Below are 18,501 nucleotides of genomic sequence, written 5' to 3'. Positions count from 1 at the left end.
AATTGAGAATAAATGGATCTTTAAGAAGAAGACTGACGCTGATGGTAATGTTACTGTCTACAAAGCTCGACTTGTCGCAAAAGGTTTTCGGCAAGTTCAAGGGATTGACTACGATGAGACCTTCTCACCCGTAGCGATGCTTAAGTCCGTCTGAATCATGTTAGCGATTGCCGCATTTTATGATTATGAAATTTGGCAGATGGATGTCAAAACTGCATTCCTGAATGGATTTCTGGAAGAAGAGTTGTATATGATGCAACCGGAAGGTTTTGTCGATCCAAAGGGAGCTAACAAAGTGTGCAAGCTCCAGCGATCCATTTATGGACTGGTGCAAGCCTCTCGGAGTTGGAATAAACGTTTTGATAGTGTGATCAAAGCATTTGGTTTTATACAGACTTTCGGAGAAGCCTGTATTTACAAGAAAGTGAGTGGGAGCTCTGTAGCATTTCTGATATTATATGTGGATGACATATTACTGATTGGAAATGATTTAGAATTTCTGGATAGCATAAAGGGATACTTGGATAAAAGTTTTTAAATGAAAGACCTCGGTGAAGCTACTTACATATTAGGCATTAAGATCTATAGAGATAGATCAAAACGCTTAATTGGACTTTCACAAAGCACATACCTTGACAAAATTTTGAAGAAGTTCAAAATGGATCAAGCGAAGAAAGGGTTCTTGCCTGTGTTACAAGGTGTGAAATTGAGTAAGACTCAATGCCCGACCACTGCAGAAGATAGAGAGAATATGAAAGATGTTCCCTATGCATCAGCCATAGGATCTATCATGTATGCAATGCTGTGTACCAGACCTGATGTATGCCTTGCTATAAGTTTAGCAGGGAGGTACCAAAGTAATCCAGGAGTGGATCACTGGACAGCGGTCAAGAACATCCTGAAATACCTGAAAAGGACTAAGGATATGTTTCTCATATATGGAGGTGACAAAGAGCTCATCGTAAAAGGTTACGTTGATGCAAGCTTTGACACTGATCCGGACGATTCTAAATCGCAAACCGGATACGTGTTTACATTAAACGGTGGAGCTGTCAGTTGGTGCAGTTCTAAACAAAGCGTCGTAGCGGGATCTACATGTGAAGCGGAATACATAGCTGCTTCGGAAGCAGCAAATGAAGGAGTCTGGATGAAGGAGTTCATATCCGATCTCGGTGTCATACCTAGTGCATCGGGTCCAATGAAAATCTTTTGTGACAATACTGGTGCAATTGCCTTGGCAAAGGAATCCAGATTTCACAAAAGGACCAAACACATCAAGAGACGCTTCAACTCCATCCGGGATCTAGTCCAGGTGGGAGACATAGATATTTGCAAGATACATACGGATCTGAATGTTGCAGACCCATTGACTAAGCCTCTTCCACGAGCAAAACATGATCAGCACCAAGGCTCCATGGGTGTTAGAATCATTACAGTGTAATCTAGATTATTGACTCTAGTGCAAGTGGGAGACTGAAGGAAATATGCCCTAGAGGCAATAATAAAGTTATTATTTATTTCCTTATAATCATGATAAATGTTTATTATTCATGCTAGAATTGTATTTACCGGAAACATAATACATGTGTGAATACATAGACAAACAAAGTGTCACTAGTATGCCTCTACTTGACTAGCTCGTTAATCAAAGATGGTTATGTTTCCTAACCATGAACAATGAGTTGTTATTTGATTAACGAGGTCACATCATTAGCAGAATGATCTGATTGACATGACCCATTCCATTAGCTTAGCACCCGATTGTTTAGTATGTTGCTATTGCTTTCTTCATGACTTATACATGTTCCTATGACTATGAGATTATGCAACTCCCGTTTACCGGAGGAACACTTTGGGTACTACCAAACGTCACAACGTAACTGGGTGATTATAAAGGAGTACTACAGGTGTCTCCAATGGTCGATGTTGGGTTGGCGTATTTCGAGATTAGGATTTGTCACTCCGATTGTCGGAGAGGTATCTCTGGGCCCTCTCGGTAATACACATCACATAAGCCTTGCAAGCATTACAACTAATATGTTAGTTGTGAGATGATGTATTACGGAACGAGTAAAAGAGACTTGCCGGTAACGAGATTGAACTAGGTATTGGATACCGACGATCGAATCTCGGGCAAGTAACATACCGATGACAAAGGGAACAACGTATGTTGTTATGCGCTCTGACCGATAAAGATCTTCGTAGAATATGTAGGAGCCAATATGGGCATCCAGGTCCCGCTATTGGTTATTGACCAGAGACGTGTCTCGGTCATGTCTACATTGTTCTCGAACCCGTAGGGTCCGCACGCTTAAGGTTACGATGACAGTTATATTATGAGTTTATGCATTTTGATGTACCGAAGGTTGTTCGGAGTCCCGGATGTGATCACGGACATGACGAGGAGTCTCGAAATGGTCGAGACATAAAGATTGATATATTGGAAGCCTATGTTTGGACATCGGAAGTGTTCCGGGTGAAATCGGGATTTTACCGGAATACCGGGAGGGTTACCGGAACCCCCCGGGAGCTATTTGGGCCATAGTGGGCCTTAGTGGAAAAGAGAAGGGGCTGCCCTAGATGGGCTGCGCGCCCCCCTTCCCCTAGTCCTATTAGGACTAGGAGAGGTGGCCGGCCCCCTCCTCCTCTTTTCCCCTCCGAGGAATCCTAGTTGGACTAGGATTGGAGGGGGAATCCTACTCCCAGAGGGAGTAGGACTCTCCTGCGCCTCCCCCCTTTGGCCGGCCAGCCTCCCCTCCTCTCCTCCTTTATATACGGAGGCAGGGGCACCTCTAAACACACAAGTTAACACAAGTTGATCCACGTGATCTATTCCTTAGCCGTGTGCGGTGCCCCCTGCCACCATATTCCTCGATAATACTGTAGCGGAGTTAAGGCGAAGCCCTGCTGCTGTAGTTCATCAAGATCGTCACCACGCCGTCATGCTGACGAAACTCTTCCCCGACACTTTGCTGGATCGGAGTCCGGGGATCGTCATCGAGCTGAACGTGTGCTCGAACTCGGAGGTGCCGTAGTTTCGGTACTTGATCGGTTGGATCGAGAAGACGTACGACTACTTCCTCTACGTCGTGTCATCGCTTCCGCAGTCGGTCTGTGTTGGGTACGTAGACAATACTCTCCCCTCGTTGCTATGCATCACATGATCCTGTGTGTGCGTAGGAAAATTTTTGAAATTACTACGAAACCCAACATTATTTTCATTGAAACTAGAAGAATGCGCCTTTACAAAGCAATCTTTCTTAGCACGCAATCTAGCGGTTCTTTCCTTGCACTCATTAATGGAAATTCTCATTGCTTTGAGAGACTCATTGATATCATGCTTAGGAGGAGAAGATCTAAGTTTAAGAGAATCAACATCAAGCGAAAGTCTATCAACGTTCCTAGCCAAATCATCAACTTTGAGCAATTTTTCTTCAAGCAAGGCATTAAAATTCTTTTGAGAAATCATAAATTCTTTCACACTATTCTCAAAATCAGAGGGTATCTTATTAAAATTACCATAAGAATTATTGTAGGAATTTCTATAATTATTAGAGGGATTGCTAGGGAACGGTCTAGAATTAAAGTTTCCTCTATAAGCATTGTTACCGAAACTATTCCTACCAACAAAATTCACATCCATAGATTCATTATTATTCTCAATCAAAGTAGACAAAGGCATATCATTGGGATCAAGAAGAGTATTTTTAGTAGCAAACAACTTCATAAGTTCATCCATCTTTCCACTCCAAACATTGATTTCTTCTATAGCATGCACTTTTTTACTAGAAGATCTTTTGGTGTGCCATTGAGAATAATTAGCCATAATATTATCAAGAAGTTTTGTAGCATCTCCTAACGTGATTTCCATAAACGCGCCTCCCGCGGCCGAATCTAAAAGATTTCTAGAAGCAAAGTTCACACCGGCATAAATTTCTGTATGATCATCCATAAATTCAAACCATGAGTAGGGCAATTGCGAATCATCAATTTCATTCTTTCCCAAGATTGGGCAACATGCTCATGATCAAGTTGTTTAAAATTCATAATATCGTTCCTAAGAGTGATAATCTTAGCGTGAGGAAAATACTTAGAGATAAAAGCATCTTTGCACTTGTTCCAAGAATCAATACTATTTTTAGTCAAAGACGAAAACCAAACTTTAGCACGATCTCCAAGTGAAAACGGAAATAACTTCAATTTAACAATATCATTATCCGTATCTTTCTTCTTTTGCATATCACACAAATCAACAAAGTTGTTTAGATGAGTAGTGGCATCTTCACTAGGAAGGCCGGCGAATTGATCTTTCATAACAAGATTCAGCAAAGCAGTATTGATTTCACAAGACTCAACATCATTAAGAGGAGCAATCGGAGTACTAAGGAAATCATTATTATTGGTATTGGAGAAATCACACAATTTGGTATTATCTTGCGCCATGGCAACAAGTAATCCAACACACAAGCAAACAGAAAAAGGCAAGCGAAAGAGAGAGAGAAGATTGGGAAAGAGAGGGCAAATAAAACGGCAAGGGTGAAGTGGGGGAGAGGAAAACGAGAGGCAAATGGCAAATAATGTAAATGCGAGGGAGATGAGTTTGTGATGGGTACTTGGTATGTCTTGACTTGAGCGAAGACCTCCCCGGCAACGGCGCCAGAAATCCTTCTTGCTACGTCTTGAGCTTGTGTTGGTTTTCCTTGAAGAGGAAAGGGTGATGCAGCAAAAGTAGCGTAAGTATTTCCCTCAGTTTTTGAGAACCAAGGTATCAATCTAGTAGGGGGCTCGTCAAAAGTCCCACACACCTACATAAACAAACAAAGAACTCGCAACCAACCCAATAAAGGGGTTGTCAATCCCTTCAGGGCCACTTGCGAAAGTGAGATCTGATAGAGATAGTATGATAAGATAAATATATTTTTGGTATTTTATAATATAGATGCAAAAAAGTAAAGATGCAAATAAAAGTAGATTGGAAACTTATATGATAAAAGATAGACCCGGGGGCCAGAGGTTTCACTAGTGGCTTCTCTCAAGATAGCATAAGTATTACGGTGGGTGGACAAATTACTGTCGAGCAATTGATAGAAAAGCGAATAATTATGAGATTATCTAGGCATGATCATGTATATAGGCATCACGTCCGTGACAAGTAGACCGACTCCTGCCTGCATCTACTACTATTACTCCACACATCGACCGACTCCTGCCTGCATCTAGAGTATTAAGTTCATAAAGATAAGAGTAACGCATTAAGGAAGATGACATGATGTAGAGGGATAAACTCAAGCAATATGATATAAACCCCATCTTTTTATCCTCGATGGCAACAATACAATACGTGCCTTGCTGCCCCTACTGTCACTGGGAAAGGACACCGCAAGATTGAACCCAAAGCTAAGCACTTCTCCCATGGCAAGAAAGATCAATCTAGTAGGCCAAACCAAACTGATAATTCAAAGAGACTTGCAAAGATAACTCAATCATACATAAAAGAATTCAGAGGAGATTCAAATATTTCTCATAGATAAACTTGATCATAAACCCACAATTCATCGGATCTCGACAAACACACCGCAAAAGGAGTTTACATCGAATAGATCTCCACAAGAGAGGGGGAGAACATTGTATTAAGATCCAAAAAGAGAGAAGAAACCATCTAGCTAATAACTATGGACCCGAAGGTGTGTGGTAAACTACTCACAACTCATCGGAGGGGCTATGGTGTTGATGTAGAAGCCCTCCATGGTCGATTCCCCCTCCGGTGGAGCGCCGGCGAAGGCTCCAAGATGAGATCTCGCGGATACAGAAAGTTACGGTGGTGGAAATTGTGTTTCGTTGGCTCCCTGGATGTTTTCGGGGTACGTAGGTATATATAGGAGGAAGAAGTACATCAGTGGCCGCCTGTGGGGCCCCGGAGATAGGGGGCGCACCCAGAGGGGGTGGGCGCGCCCTCCTGTCTCCTGGCCGCCTCGCAAGCTTCTTGACTTGCACTCCAAGTTCTCCGGATCACGTTCGTTCCAAAAATCACGCTCCCGAAGGTTTCATTCCGTTTGGACTCCGTTTGATATTCCTTTTCTTAGAAATACTGAAATAGGCAAAAAAAACAGCAATACGGGTCGGGCCCCCGGTTAGTAGGTTAGTCCCAAAAATGATATAAATGTGTAAAATAAAGCCCATAAACATCCAAAAGGGGTAATATAATAGCATGGAACAATAAAAAATTATAGATACGTTGGAGATGTATCAGAGATGCAATAGCAACGTGAGGGGGAGAGTGTGTCCACGTACCCTCGTAGACCAAAAGCGAAAGCGTTTGACAACGTGATTGATGTAGTCAAACTTCTTCTCGTTCCGACTGGTCAAGCACCGAACGTACATCACCTCCGAGTTCTGCACACGTTCAGCTCAATGACGTCCCTCGAACTCTTGATCCAGAAAAGTGTCGAGGGAGAGTTTCGTTAGCAAACGGTGTGGTGACGGTGACGATGAAGTGATCCGCGCAGGGCTTCGCCTAAGCACTACGACAATATGACCGGAGGCGTAAACTGTGGAGGGGGGCGCCACACACGGCTAACAATTGTTGGTGTGTGTTCTAGCGCCCCCCCACATATATATAGGTTGGAGGGGAGGAGAGACTGCCAAGGGGGCGCCCCAAGTAGGAGGAATCCTACTTGGGCGCTTCCCCAATTCGGCCTCCCCCCTTCCATAAGTTCCGAAGGGGGAAGGAAGGAGAAGGGAGAGGGAAGGAAGGGGTAGGCCGAATCCCTCCCCTTCCTTCTCTCTTCCCCTGTTTCCTTCTCCTACTTCGGCCTATATGGGGGTGCACCAGCCCCTTAGGGGCTTGTCTGTCCCCTCTTGGCCCATTAGGCCCATATAGTTGCCGGGGGGTGCCCGAAACCCCTTCCGGTGACCCGATATGTACCCGGTACGCCCAGAACACTTCCGGTGTCCGAATATCATCGTCCTATATATGAATCTTTACCTCTCGACCATTTTGAGACTCCTTGTCATGTCCGTGATCTCATCCGGGGCTCCGAACAACTTTCGGTCACCAAATCACATAACTCATATAATACAAAATCGTCATCGAACGTTAAGCATGCGGACCCTATGGGTTCGAGAACTATGTAGACATGACCGAGACACTTCTCCGGTAAATAACCAATAGCGGAGCCTGGATGCTCATATTGGCTCCTACATATTCTACGAAGATCTTTATCGGTCGAACCGTTATGACAACATGCGTAATTCCCTTTGTCCATCGGTATGTTACTTGCCCGAGATTCGATCGTCGGTATCTTCATACCTAGTTCAATCTCATTACCGGCAAGTCTCTTTACTCGTTCCGTAATACATCATCCCGTAACTAACTTATTAGTCACTTTGCTTGCAAGGCTTCTTATGATGTGTATTACCGAGAGGGCCCAGAGATACCTCTCCGATACTCGGAGTGACAAATCCTAATCTCGATCTATGCCAACCCAACAAACACCTTCGGAGATACCTGTAGAGCATATTTATAATCATATAGTTATGTTGTGACATTTGATAGCACATAAGGTATTCCTCTGGTATCCGGGAGTTGCATAATCTCATAGTCAAAGGAATATGTATATGACATGAAGAAAATAGCAATAAAACTGAACGATCAAAATGCTAAGCTAACGGATGGGTCTTGTCCATCACATCATTTTCCTAATGATTTGATCCCGTTCATCAAACTACAACACATGTTCATGGTTAGGAAACTTAACCATCTTTGACTAACGAGCTAGTCTAGTAGAGGCTTACTAGGGACACGGTATTTTGTCTATGTATCCACACATGTATCAAGTTTCCGGTTAATATAATTCTAGCATGAATAATAAACATTTATCATGATATAAGGAAATATAAAACAACAACTTTATTATTGCCTCTAGGGCACATTTCCTTCAGTCCCCTACTTGCACTAGAGTCAATAATCTAGTTCACATGGCCAGGTGATTTAACACCAATAGTTCACATCTTTATGTGATTAACACCCATAGTTCACATCGCCATGTGACCAAAACCGAAAGGGTTTACTAGAGTCAATAATCTAGTTCACATCGCTATGTGATTAATACCCAAAGAGTACTAAGGTGTGATCATGTTTTGCTTGTGAAAGAAGTTTAGTCAATGGGTCTGCCACATTCAGATCTGCATGTATTTTGCAAATTTTTATGTCTACAATGCTTTGCATGGAGCTACTCTAGCTAATTGCACACACGTTCAATACGTATCTAGATTGACTTAGAGTCATCTAGATCAATATCAAAGCTTGCATCGACGTAACTCTTTACGACAAACTCTTTATCACCTCCATAACCGAGAAACATTTCCTTAGTCCTCTTTAGGTGCCTAAGGATAATTTTGACCGCTGAAAGTGCAACTATCCCTGGGTGGTTTTGGTAATTCCTAACAACATACAACTCATTGAACTAATGCTATTTCAAGATAAATATTTCAGGAAGGTTCAATGATTGGCAGGGCATGGATTAGGAATGTGGACCCCTCAAAATGCTAAGGACAAAGGATTGGCTCAAGCTCTAAAGCTCAAGACTCTACATTTTATTTTTAGTGATCCAAGATCACATTGAGTCCATAGGAAAAGCCAATACTATTAAAAGGGGATGAGGTGTTGCTTATTGGCTTGTTTGCTCAAAGTGCTTAGTGATATGCTCCAAAGCCCTCAACCACTTCCTCATATCCACATATGTCCCAAACCAAAAGTCAAACTCGGCCCCACCGATTTGATCTACCCGGCGCCACCGAGTTCACTTGACATAGCCACTGCCAGAAACCCTAGTCACTTCAGTCTCACCGATAGGGATCTCGGTCTCATCGAAATGGGATTGCAAACTCTCTGTTTCCCTTCGTAACATTTTGGTCCAACCGAGATAAGCGATCGTTCCCATCGAGTTCGCAATGCAAACTCTCTATTTCCCTTTTGTAACGCTTCGGTCTCACTGAAATGAACGATTCGATCCCACCGAGTTTTCCTGACCAACTCGTTAGTTAGCTTATTACCAAAATCGGTTCCACCGAGTCTGTGTAATCGGTCTCACCGAGATTACGTTATGCCCTAACCCTGATGAAATCGTTCCCACCGAGTTGACATGTTGGTCCCACCGAAAATCCTAACGTTCACATTTTGAACTAAATTGGTTCGATCGAGTTTCATGATTCGGTCCCACCGAGTTTCATGATTCGGTCCCACCGAGTTTGGTGCTTTGTGTGTAACGGTTAGATTTTGTGTGGAGGCTATATATACCCCTCCACCCACTCCTCATTCGGGGAGAGAGCCATCAGAACATGCCCACACTTCCAACACACATTTTCTGAGAGAGAACCACCTACTCATGTGTTGAGACCAAGATATTCCAATCCAACCACATGAATCTTGATCTCTAGCCTTCCCCAAGTTGCTCTACACTCAAATCATCTTTCCACCAAATCCAAATCCATGAAAGAGAGTTGAGTGTTGGGGATACTATCATTTGAAGCACAAGAGCAAGGAGTTCATCATCAACACACCATCTATTACCTTTTGGAGAGTGGTGTCTCCTAGATTGGTTAGGTGTCACTTGGGAGCCTCCGTCAAGATTGTGGAGTTGAACCAAGGAGTTTGTACGGGCAAGGAGATCGTCTACTTTGTGAAGATCTACCCTAGTAAGGCAAGTCCTTCGTGGGCAATGGCCATGGTGGGATAGACAAGGTTGCTTCTTTGTGGACCCTTCATGGGTGGAGCCCTCCATGGACTCGTGCAACCGTTACCCTTCATGGGTTGAAGTCTCCATCAACGTGGATGTATGATAGCACCACCTATCGGAACCACGGATAAAAAAATCTCCGTGTCTACATTGCGTTTGCTCCCTCAAACTCCTCCCTTTACCTTCATGTGCAATGTCTTTACATTCCGCTGCTATACTCTTAGAACTGCATGTGTAGGTTGATTGCTTGACTTGTGCAAAGTTGCTAAAATCTGCCAAGACTTAAAATTGGGAAAAGGCTAGATTTTTATTTGGTCAAGTAGTTTAATCACCCCCCTCTAGACATACTTTCGATCCTACAAGTGGTATCACAGCTTTGGTCTCCATTTGCCTTGATTTCCATAGCTTTTGGTGATCATAGCCTTGGTTTCCCAACCTAGGAGAGTATGGCGTCTAACGAGGGAAATTACCACCGTAGAGGTCCTTACTTTGTTGGTACAAATTTTGCTAGTTGGAAGCATAAGATGAAAATGCATATTCTTGGACGTAACCCCGCCGTTTGGGATATTGTGTGTATTGGCTTGCAAGGTGAATTCTTTGATGGGAAAGAACCAAACCGTGAAGCTACCACGGAAGAGTTGAAGATGTTGCAATACAACCCTCAAGCTTGCGATATCCACTTCAACGGATTGTGCCCCGAAGAATTCAAAAAAATCAGTCGTCTTGAGAATGCAAAGGAAATTTGGGATACTTTGATTGATATGCGCGAAGGTACCGACTCCGTCAAGGAATCCAAATTGGATGTGCTTCAAAGTCAGTTTGACAAGTTCAAAATGAAGGATGGTGAAGGTGTCGCTGAAATGTACTCTAGGCTTGCTCTCATCACAAATGAGATTGCTAGCTTAGGAAGCGAAGAGATGATCCATAGATTCATCATCAAGAAGATCCTAAGAGCCTTGGATGAAAAATATGATACCGTGTGCACATTGATCCAAATGATGCCCAATTACAAAGATCTCAAGCCAACGAAAGTGATTGGAAGAATTGTTGCTCATGAGATGTCACTCAAGGATAAGGAAGAGCTTCACAACAAGTCAAGTGGTGCTTATAAAGCCTCATGTGATGCTCTTACATCATCAAGTGAGAAACAAAACTTCAATGAGGAATTGAGCCTAATGGTGAAGAACTTCAACAAGTTCTACAAGAGTAGAAGCAAGTAAAGAAGTTCCAAGTCGAGGTCCTACAATGACAAAAGATCTTCGAGTCGTGAGCGTAATTGCTACAATTGTGGAAGACCCAGACACTACTCAAATGAGTGTACGACCCCTTACAAGAGAAGAGAAGATTCACCCAAAAGAATAAGTAGAAGAAGAATCACCTCCAAGGGAGAGAAGCAGTAGAGATGATCGCTATGAACGAAGAACCTCTCGGAGAAGCAAGGATTCGGAAAGGAAGGACAAATCATCAAAGAGCTACACAAAACGAAGACATCAAGCTCACGTTGGTGAATGGGTATCCGGCTCCGACTCTGACCATCACTCCGAGAGAAGTTATCACTCCGACTCCGAATATACTCAAGATGAAGGTGTTGCCGGTCTAGCACTTGTGCCAACCAACTCCAACGACATATTTGACTCACCAAATGAAGGAATTGGAAGATGCTTCATGGCTAAAGGCCCAAAGGTATCACACCCCGAGTATGCTGATTTCAATAGTGATGAAGATGATTTGCTAGGAGATGATGATTTACTTGTTGACAATTCTAGTTATGAAAACTCTGATGAACTTGCTATTAATCATGCTAACCAAGATAAAACGAATGACGATGTTAAGAAGGAGTTTCAGTGTCTAACTAAAGAACTAAACACTCTTAAGTTAGCTCATGAAACTACCTTGGAAGATCATCGAGAACTTTTAAAGACTCACGAGAAGATACGCTTTGAAAAGCTCAACCTAGAGCAAGAGCATGGGTTCTTAAAGGCAATCAATGATGATCTTCGCAAGAAAAGTTCTTCTTACATTGCCAAGCGTTTACTCTTGTCTACTTACATGCCACAAGTTAAATCTAATAACAAGAGTAAGAAAGATTCTTCTTCTAGTAGTAACAATAATCATGCTAAATCCGATATTGTTGTTTCTAGGAGTTCTCTTGATTCCACTAATGATTCTCTTAGCCAAGTTACACTTGAGCAAGAAAATAGCTTATTGAAGGGAATCATAGAGAAAGGTGTTTACAAGAGCCTTGCCGGAAGTAAGCAATTTGAGGAAATTGTATGCAAGCAAGGAAGACACCGGAAGAATCGAGGTGTTGGATTTGAACGAAAGTTCAATGCCAATGGAGTTGAGTGGGAAGAAGATCAATACCCCAAGACGAAGTTTGTTCATCAACAAGAGAAGTATGATCCTACTTCTTTCCAAGGGACACAAGCTCAAGATGATCTTCCACCACAAGACCACAAGCAAAAAGGCAAGGACAAGCTTCAAGAGGAGATTGATGCATTTGAAGAAGCTCCCAAGGCCTTGGTCAAGTGGGTTCCCAAGACTACATCAAGTTCTACTTCATCAAGTACGACTACAACCCCAAGGATTCCCATCAAGATGATGTGGATCCCAAAGAAGAAGAACTTGAGAGTTCTTGAGGGTGACTCCACCAACATACTTCACTCACATCATCTTGGCAAGGACAAGTCCAAACAACTTCCACATCTTGCACTAGTTCAAGGAGTCACAAACCCTCTTGTTGGTAAGATAAGGGACAAGGTAACCTAATGCTTTCATGGACATCATCTTGTGTGAACATCATTCTATGTCTATGGATATCCTTGTGGGACTAACCCGTGTAGGTATTGAAAGTGCAACTCACTCCAATGGATTGCTCCAAATGATCTACATCAACAATGAGCATCCACATCTTCAACATCTACATGAAGTCGTCATCGACAAAACCCAAGGTTAGTTCATCCCTCTTAGGGGGGATATCACATCTAGGGGGAGCTTTACTCTAATCATTTGAGCTAAAGCAACTCTAATGGCGTGAACACAACAATGCTTTATGTAAAAGTGGTAACCCCACTTGTGCTTAAACGATGAGTATGACCTATGTTCAAATGTTCTCACTTGACTCCTAAGTCAATATACTCATATATAGATGACATAGTCATTGCCAATTGCTTGATAGATGCTAGAATGTTTGTGCATGCTTTGCCACATATTTCATTTGCCATTTTATTGTGTGAGCATGTTGATTGAATATTTTACTCATTTGAGGACATCCACTTGTTGTTTTGATTATTTGGCTTTTCTTCTTTTGCCAAATGGATGGACAAGAATGCCTAAGAACTTCCTCTAGCTATCTATGCTTTTCTCCTCTCAAACTCTATTCATGCTACATTACAAAGTTTGATCAAGTCAGATTCGAACCACTCTGTGTGGGGAGCACTCGGAGTCCCCGATTCGTCATAGACTTAAACTTCCAAAACCTCTTTGTGCATTTCGGTCCGACCGAGTCATCCACTTCGCTCATACCGAGTTCACTAAGTTGATCTAGGTTTTCAATCTCGGTGCAACCGATTTGAACTTTTCGGTCACACCAAGTTGCAGTAACCGCTTGCGATTCTGCATCTCGGTGCCACCAAGTTGTTCCACTCAGTCACACAGGCAGGGTCAGGATATATATACCCACGAGTGAGATTTTGGAAATTTCTTCAAACTCCTCAGCCCGCGCGTGTCATGCTCTGCCGCCTCGGGTCTCCGGATCGTCTTCTCATCGTCAGCGACCTCCTGCTGCTGGTTTTCGTCGCCGTCAATGGATTTTGCCCCGCCATTGCCGCCGTAGAGAACTCATCGCCGAACTAGGGTATGAGTTGGACCCCTTTTGCATTATTTTTACCTCCGATTCTAAGCACAAGGTCAATGCCATGTTCTTTACCGTGTATGAGATCAAACTATCCAAAGAAAAACTCCACTAGATTAAATTTGATTCGAAAATTTAGGGTTAGGTCTCCGCCGAACTCATCTCAGACCGGCCGAGTTGTAGAAATCGGTCTCACCGATTTGGCTTAGGCCATAGCACTTGCAGTTCTCGGTCTGACTGAAACTTGCAAATCCGTGTGACCGAGTTCAACTCTCTGTGAAACCCTAGCAATCTCGGAGCCACCAAACTGTGAGTCGGTCTGACCGAGTTCCAAAATTGCTTCAGTATCACCGAGTTTAGCAACCCAGTAGCTCCGAAATGAATTCAGTGGAGAACTAAAACTAAGTCTTTGACTCATCTGTTTTGCAAAAACTCCGCACTTTGTGATGCTCATCCACTCTATCTCATCTATAACTATTCACAGGGTCTGCTGTCAGTTGCTTTGCCAGAATGTCAGACTAGAGTGATAGCCAAAACAAATCAGAGGAGCAAGTGCACATGAGTGAGGGCACTAGTCCCTCAAGCAGCTCTGATGATGGCAGCAGGAGCACTCCCAGTAACTTGCCCAAGGCAGCCACTAGAACAATGAAGAAGAGAACCTCAGACTCTGAGGATGAGGACTATGTGGCCATTGAGGAGGAAGTGAGCTCCAAAAAGAAAGTGCTGAAGAAAGACTATGGCACTGCTGCTGCAACAAAGACTGGTATGCACAAGAAGGCACCTGCCAAGAGAGTGCCAACATCCAAGCCAAGGAAAGCAGCATTAGAAGAAACAATTGAGTTCACTCTTGAACCCAAAGAGGCTGGAGAAAGCAAGAAGAGAAAGGAGAGGGTCAGGAAGACCATTGCCTGAGTTATTGGCAAGCCCTCCATGATGAGAGATCCATCTAATGATGAAGAGGAAGAGGAAGAGGAGCTGCACCAACACCCAAGTCCCAAAAATCTTATGGGAGATGCTATCAAATCAGGGGCTACTGCTTCTAAGCCCAAAACTACTCCCAAAGCTGCTACTAAAGCCACCAAGTCTGCACCCAAGAGAAGCACCAGGAACATCCCAGTTGAAGAGAATAACAAGGCCCCAGTGCCTGAAGTTGAAGAAGAAGATGCTGAAGCCCAAGTGCTAAGAAAGCTAAAACCAAAGATTCCTGACCATAATGACAGTCATCCAGTGGCAGAAGATATGCACATCAGGAAGGATGCAGGTCTCAGACTTTGGAGACAGTCTGACCCATATGTTGTGAGGAGGAGGACTGTAGTGGACTACAGGTTCCACACCAAAGAACAACAAGATTTCTATGAAACCATTCTGCTTGACAAGAAGCCAATAGTCCGTGATATGAAGTGGGTGGATTGGAAATTCATTGATGAGAATGAATATTACTTTCCAGGAGTACATGACAGCTTCAAAGCTTGTGGAGTTGACAAATTTGTAGGTCAAAAGTTGACAAAGTGGAATGTTGAACTCACCATGCAATTCTAGTCCACTGCTCATTTCTATCCAGATGGTAGAATAGTTTGGATGTCTGAAAGTACAAGGTACCAATCAACTATTGATGAGTGGGCCAAGTTGATCAATGCCCATAAGAGCATGAGGATGAACTGGATGTGTATGCCAAGAAGAAGAAAGACCACAACTCTATGGCAAATATGTACAAGGAGATCCCAGACAAAGCTTTGGAAACACACAAGTTTGGATCTGTGCACTATTTACTATCTGGTCTAGCTACTATCAACACAATCTTGAGGCATACTCTATTGCCCAAATCTGGAGATCACAAGATGATCAGAGGACATTCAATCAACTTGCTGCAAATTTTTGATGTGCCTCGGAAGTTCAAAGTCATGAGTTTGATTGTAGAGACAATCAAAAGGACAGTTGCTGACGAGAAAAGATCTTGTGGGTATGCTCCACACATTCAGGTGCTCATCAACTACAAGATGGGCACATGCACTTACTTGTTGGACAAGGAACATTTACCTCTGCACCCAGAATTTGAAGATAACATAGTAGTGATGAATGAAGAGGATCCCACTTCAGTGCAAACAAGAGAAGAGAGCAAAGGCAAAGGCAGAAAAAGCTGCAAAGATGCCAAGTGCTGAAGAGGCATCTCAAGTGTTCTTGAAGAACAAACAAGATCAGCTAGTTTATCTGATTCAGGCAACATTGAGGATTGAGAAGGGCTTGGCCACCCTGACTCGGAATCAGGAGAGCTTGGAGAGGATTATAGAAACAAAGTTTTATGATCTTGATCTGAAAGTCACTGAAATACAGACTGCAGTTGAGCAGCTCCAGGAGGAGGCAGAAGAGAGGAAAGGGAGGGCAGCTACAGATGCTTTTCAGCGAGTGCCAAGAGGTCAGCTGTAGTGCCAGTGCCAGATACAAGAGGTACTTCATCTGCACCAGCAGTAACAGCTTCAGTGCCACCTTCGGTAGCCACTCCACCAGCTCCAGCTACATCAACAGATGCCTTCGTCCTTGGAGTTCTCTCTACACCACCTCCCGAAGACCAAGCCTGAGAGACGCATAGCACTATGCATTTTCAAACTTTTTGGTAACTTGTTGCCAAAGGGGGAGAAATGTATAGATCATAGGCTTCGAGAGAGAGTGTTTTGCTTCTTTATCTCTCTTGTTTTTTGGTTGATACTTTTGTGTGTGCTTGTTTAATACTCTTTATGTCTGTGTGTGAGATACTTGTTTGATCATGTGTTTGATCATATCATACTTTAATGTCTGCTTGGATGATGTTATCTGTTATATCCCATATATGATCATTCACTTTGCTTGGTGATGAGTGCATGCTTTTAACTTCTATCATTTTGAGCGCTCCACCAAGATGTATGTGACATGGAAGAGTAACACATGATACTAATCAATTGTGCATTTGCATTCAAAAGCAAATCTTAGATAATGCAAAAATTTAGGGGGAGCTCTTGCTTATCACATACTTCTCAAAGCGACGATGTATTTCAAGCTTATTATCATTTGTCGAAGCTTTCATCTATATGTTGTCATCAATTACCAAAAAGGGGGAGATTGAAAGTGTAACTATCCCTGGGTGGTTTTGGTAATTCCTAACAACATATAGCTCATTGAACTAATGCTATTTCAAGATAAATATTTCAAGAAGGTTCAATGATTGGCATGGCATGGATTAGGAATGTGGATCCCTCAAAATGCTAAGGACAAAGGATTGGCTCAAGCTCTAAAGCTCAAGACTCTACATTTTATTTTTAGTTATCCAAGATCATATTGAGTCCATAGGAAAAGCCGATACTATTAAAAGGGGATGAGGTGTTGCTTAATGGCTTGCTTGCTCAAAGTGCTTAGTGATATGCTCCAAAGCCCTCAACCACTTCCTCATATCCACATATGTCCCAAACCAAAAGTCAAACTCGGCCCCACCGATTTGATCTTCCTGGCGCCACCGAGTTCACTTGACATAGCCACTGCCAGAAACCCTAGTCACTTCGGTCTTACCGATAGGGATCTCGGTCTCACCGAGATGGGATTGCAAACTCCCTCTTTCCCTTCATAATGTTTCGGTTCAACCGAGACGAGCGTTTGGTCCCACCGAGTTCGTAATGCAAACTCTCTGTTTCGCTTTCGTAACCGAAATGAGCGATTCGGTCCCACCGAGTTTGCCTGACCAACTCTTTGGTTAGCTTATTACCAAAATCGGTTCCACCGAGTTTGTGTAATCGGTCTCACCGAGATTACGTTATGCCCTAACCCTAATGAAATTGGTCCTACCGAGTTGACATGTCGGTCCCACCGAAAATCCTAATGTTTACATTTTGAACTAAATCGGTTTGACCGAGTTTCATGATTCGGTCCCACCGAGTTTGGTGATTTGTGTGTAACGGTTAGATTTTGTGTGGAGGCTATATATACCCCTCCACCCACTCCTCATTCGGGAAGAGATCCATCAGAACATGCTCACACTTCCAGCATACATTTTCTGAGAGAGAACCACCTACTCATGTGTTGAGACCAAGATATTCCAATCCAACCACAAGAATCTTGATCTCTAGCCTTCCCCAAGTTGCTCTCCACTCAAATCATCTTTCCACCAAATCCAAATCCGTGAGAGAGAGTTGAGTGTTGGGGAGACTATCATTTAAAGCACAAGAGCAAGGAGTTCATCATCAACACACCATCTATTACCTTTTGGAGAGTGGTGTCTCCTAGATTGGTTAGGTGTCACTTGGGAGCCTCCGTCAAGATTGTGGAGTTGAACCAAGGAGTTTGTACGGACAAGGAGATCGCCTACTTCATGAAGATCTACCCTAATGAGGCAAGTCCATCATGGGCAATGGCCATGGTGGGATAGACAAGGTTGCTTCTTCGTGGACCCTTCGTGGGTGGAGCCCTCCGTGGACTCGCGCAATCGTTACCCTTTGTGGGTTGAAGTCTCCATCAACGTGGATGTACGATAGCACCACCTATCGGAACCACGGATAAAAAAAAATCTCCGTGTCTACATTGCGTTTGCTCCCTCAAACTCCTCCCTTTACCTTCATGTGCAATGTCTTTACATTTCGCTGCTATACTCTTAGAATTGCATGTGTAGGTTGATTGCTTGACTTGTGCAAAGTTGCTAAAATCTGCCAAGACTTAAAATTGGGAAAAGGCTAGATTTTTATTTGGTCAAGTAGTCTAATCATCCCCCCTCTAGACATACTTCCGATCCTACAACTGTTGTCCAGTGATCTACTCCTAGATCACTATTGTACCCTGATGACCCACAAGTATAGGGGATCAATTGTAGATCTTTTCGATAAGTAAGAGTGTCGAACCCAACGAGGAGCAGAAGGAAATGACAAGTAGTTTTCAGTAAGGTAGTGTCTGCAA

The sequence above is a fragment of the Triticum dicoccoides genome, chromosome 3B (genome assembly GCF_002162155.2).
Source record: "Triticum dicoccoides isolate Atlit2015 ecotype Zavitan chromosome 3B, WEW_v2.0, whole genome shotgun sequence".
Taxonomy (NCBI): Eukaryota; Viridiplantae; Streptophyta; class Magnoliopsida; order Poales; family Poaceae; genus Triticum; species Triticum dicoccoides.
The sequence above is the reverse complement of the archived record's forward strand: the minus strand, read 5'-3'. Positions refer to the sequence as shown.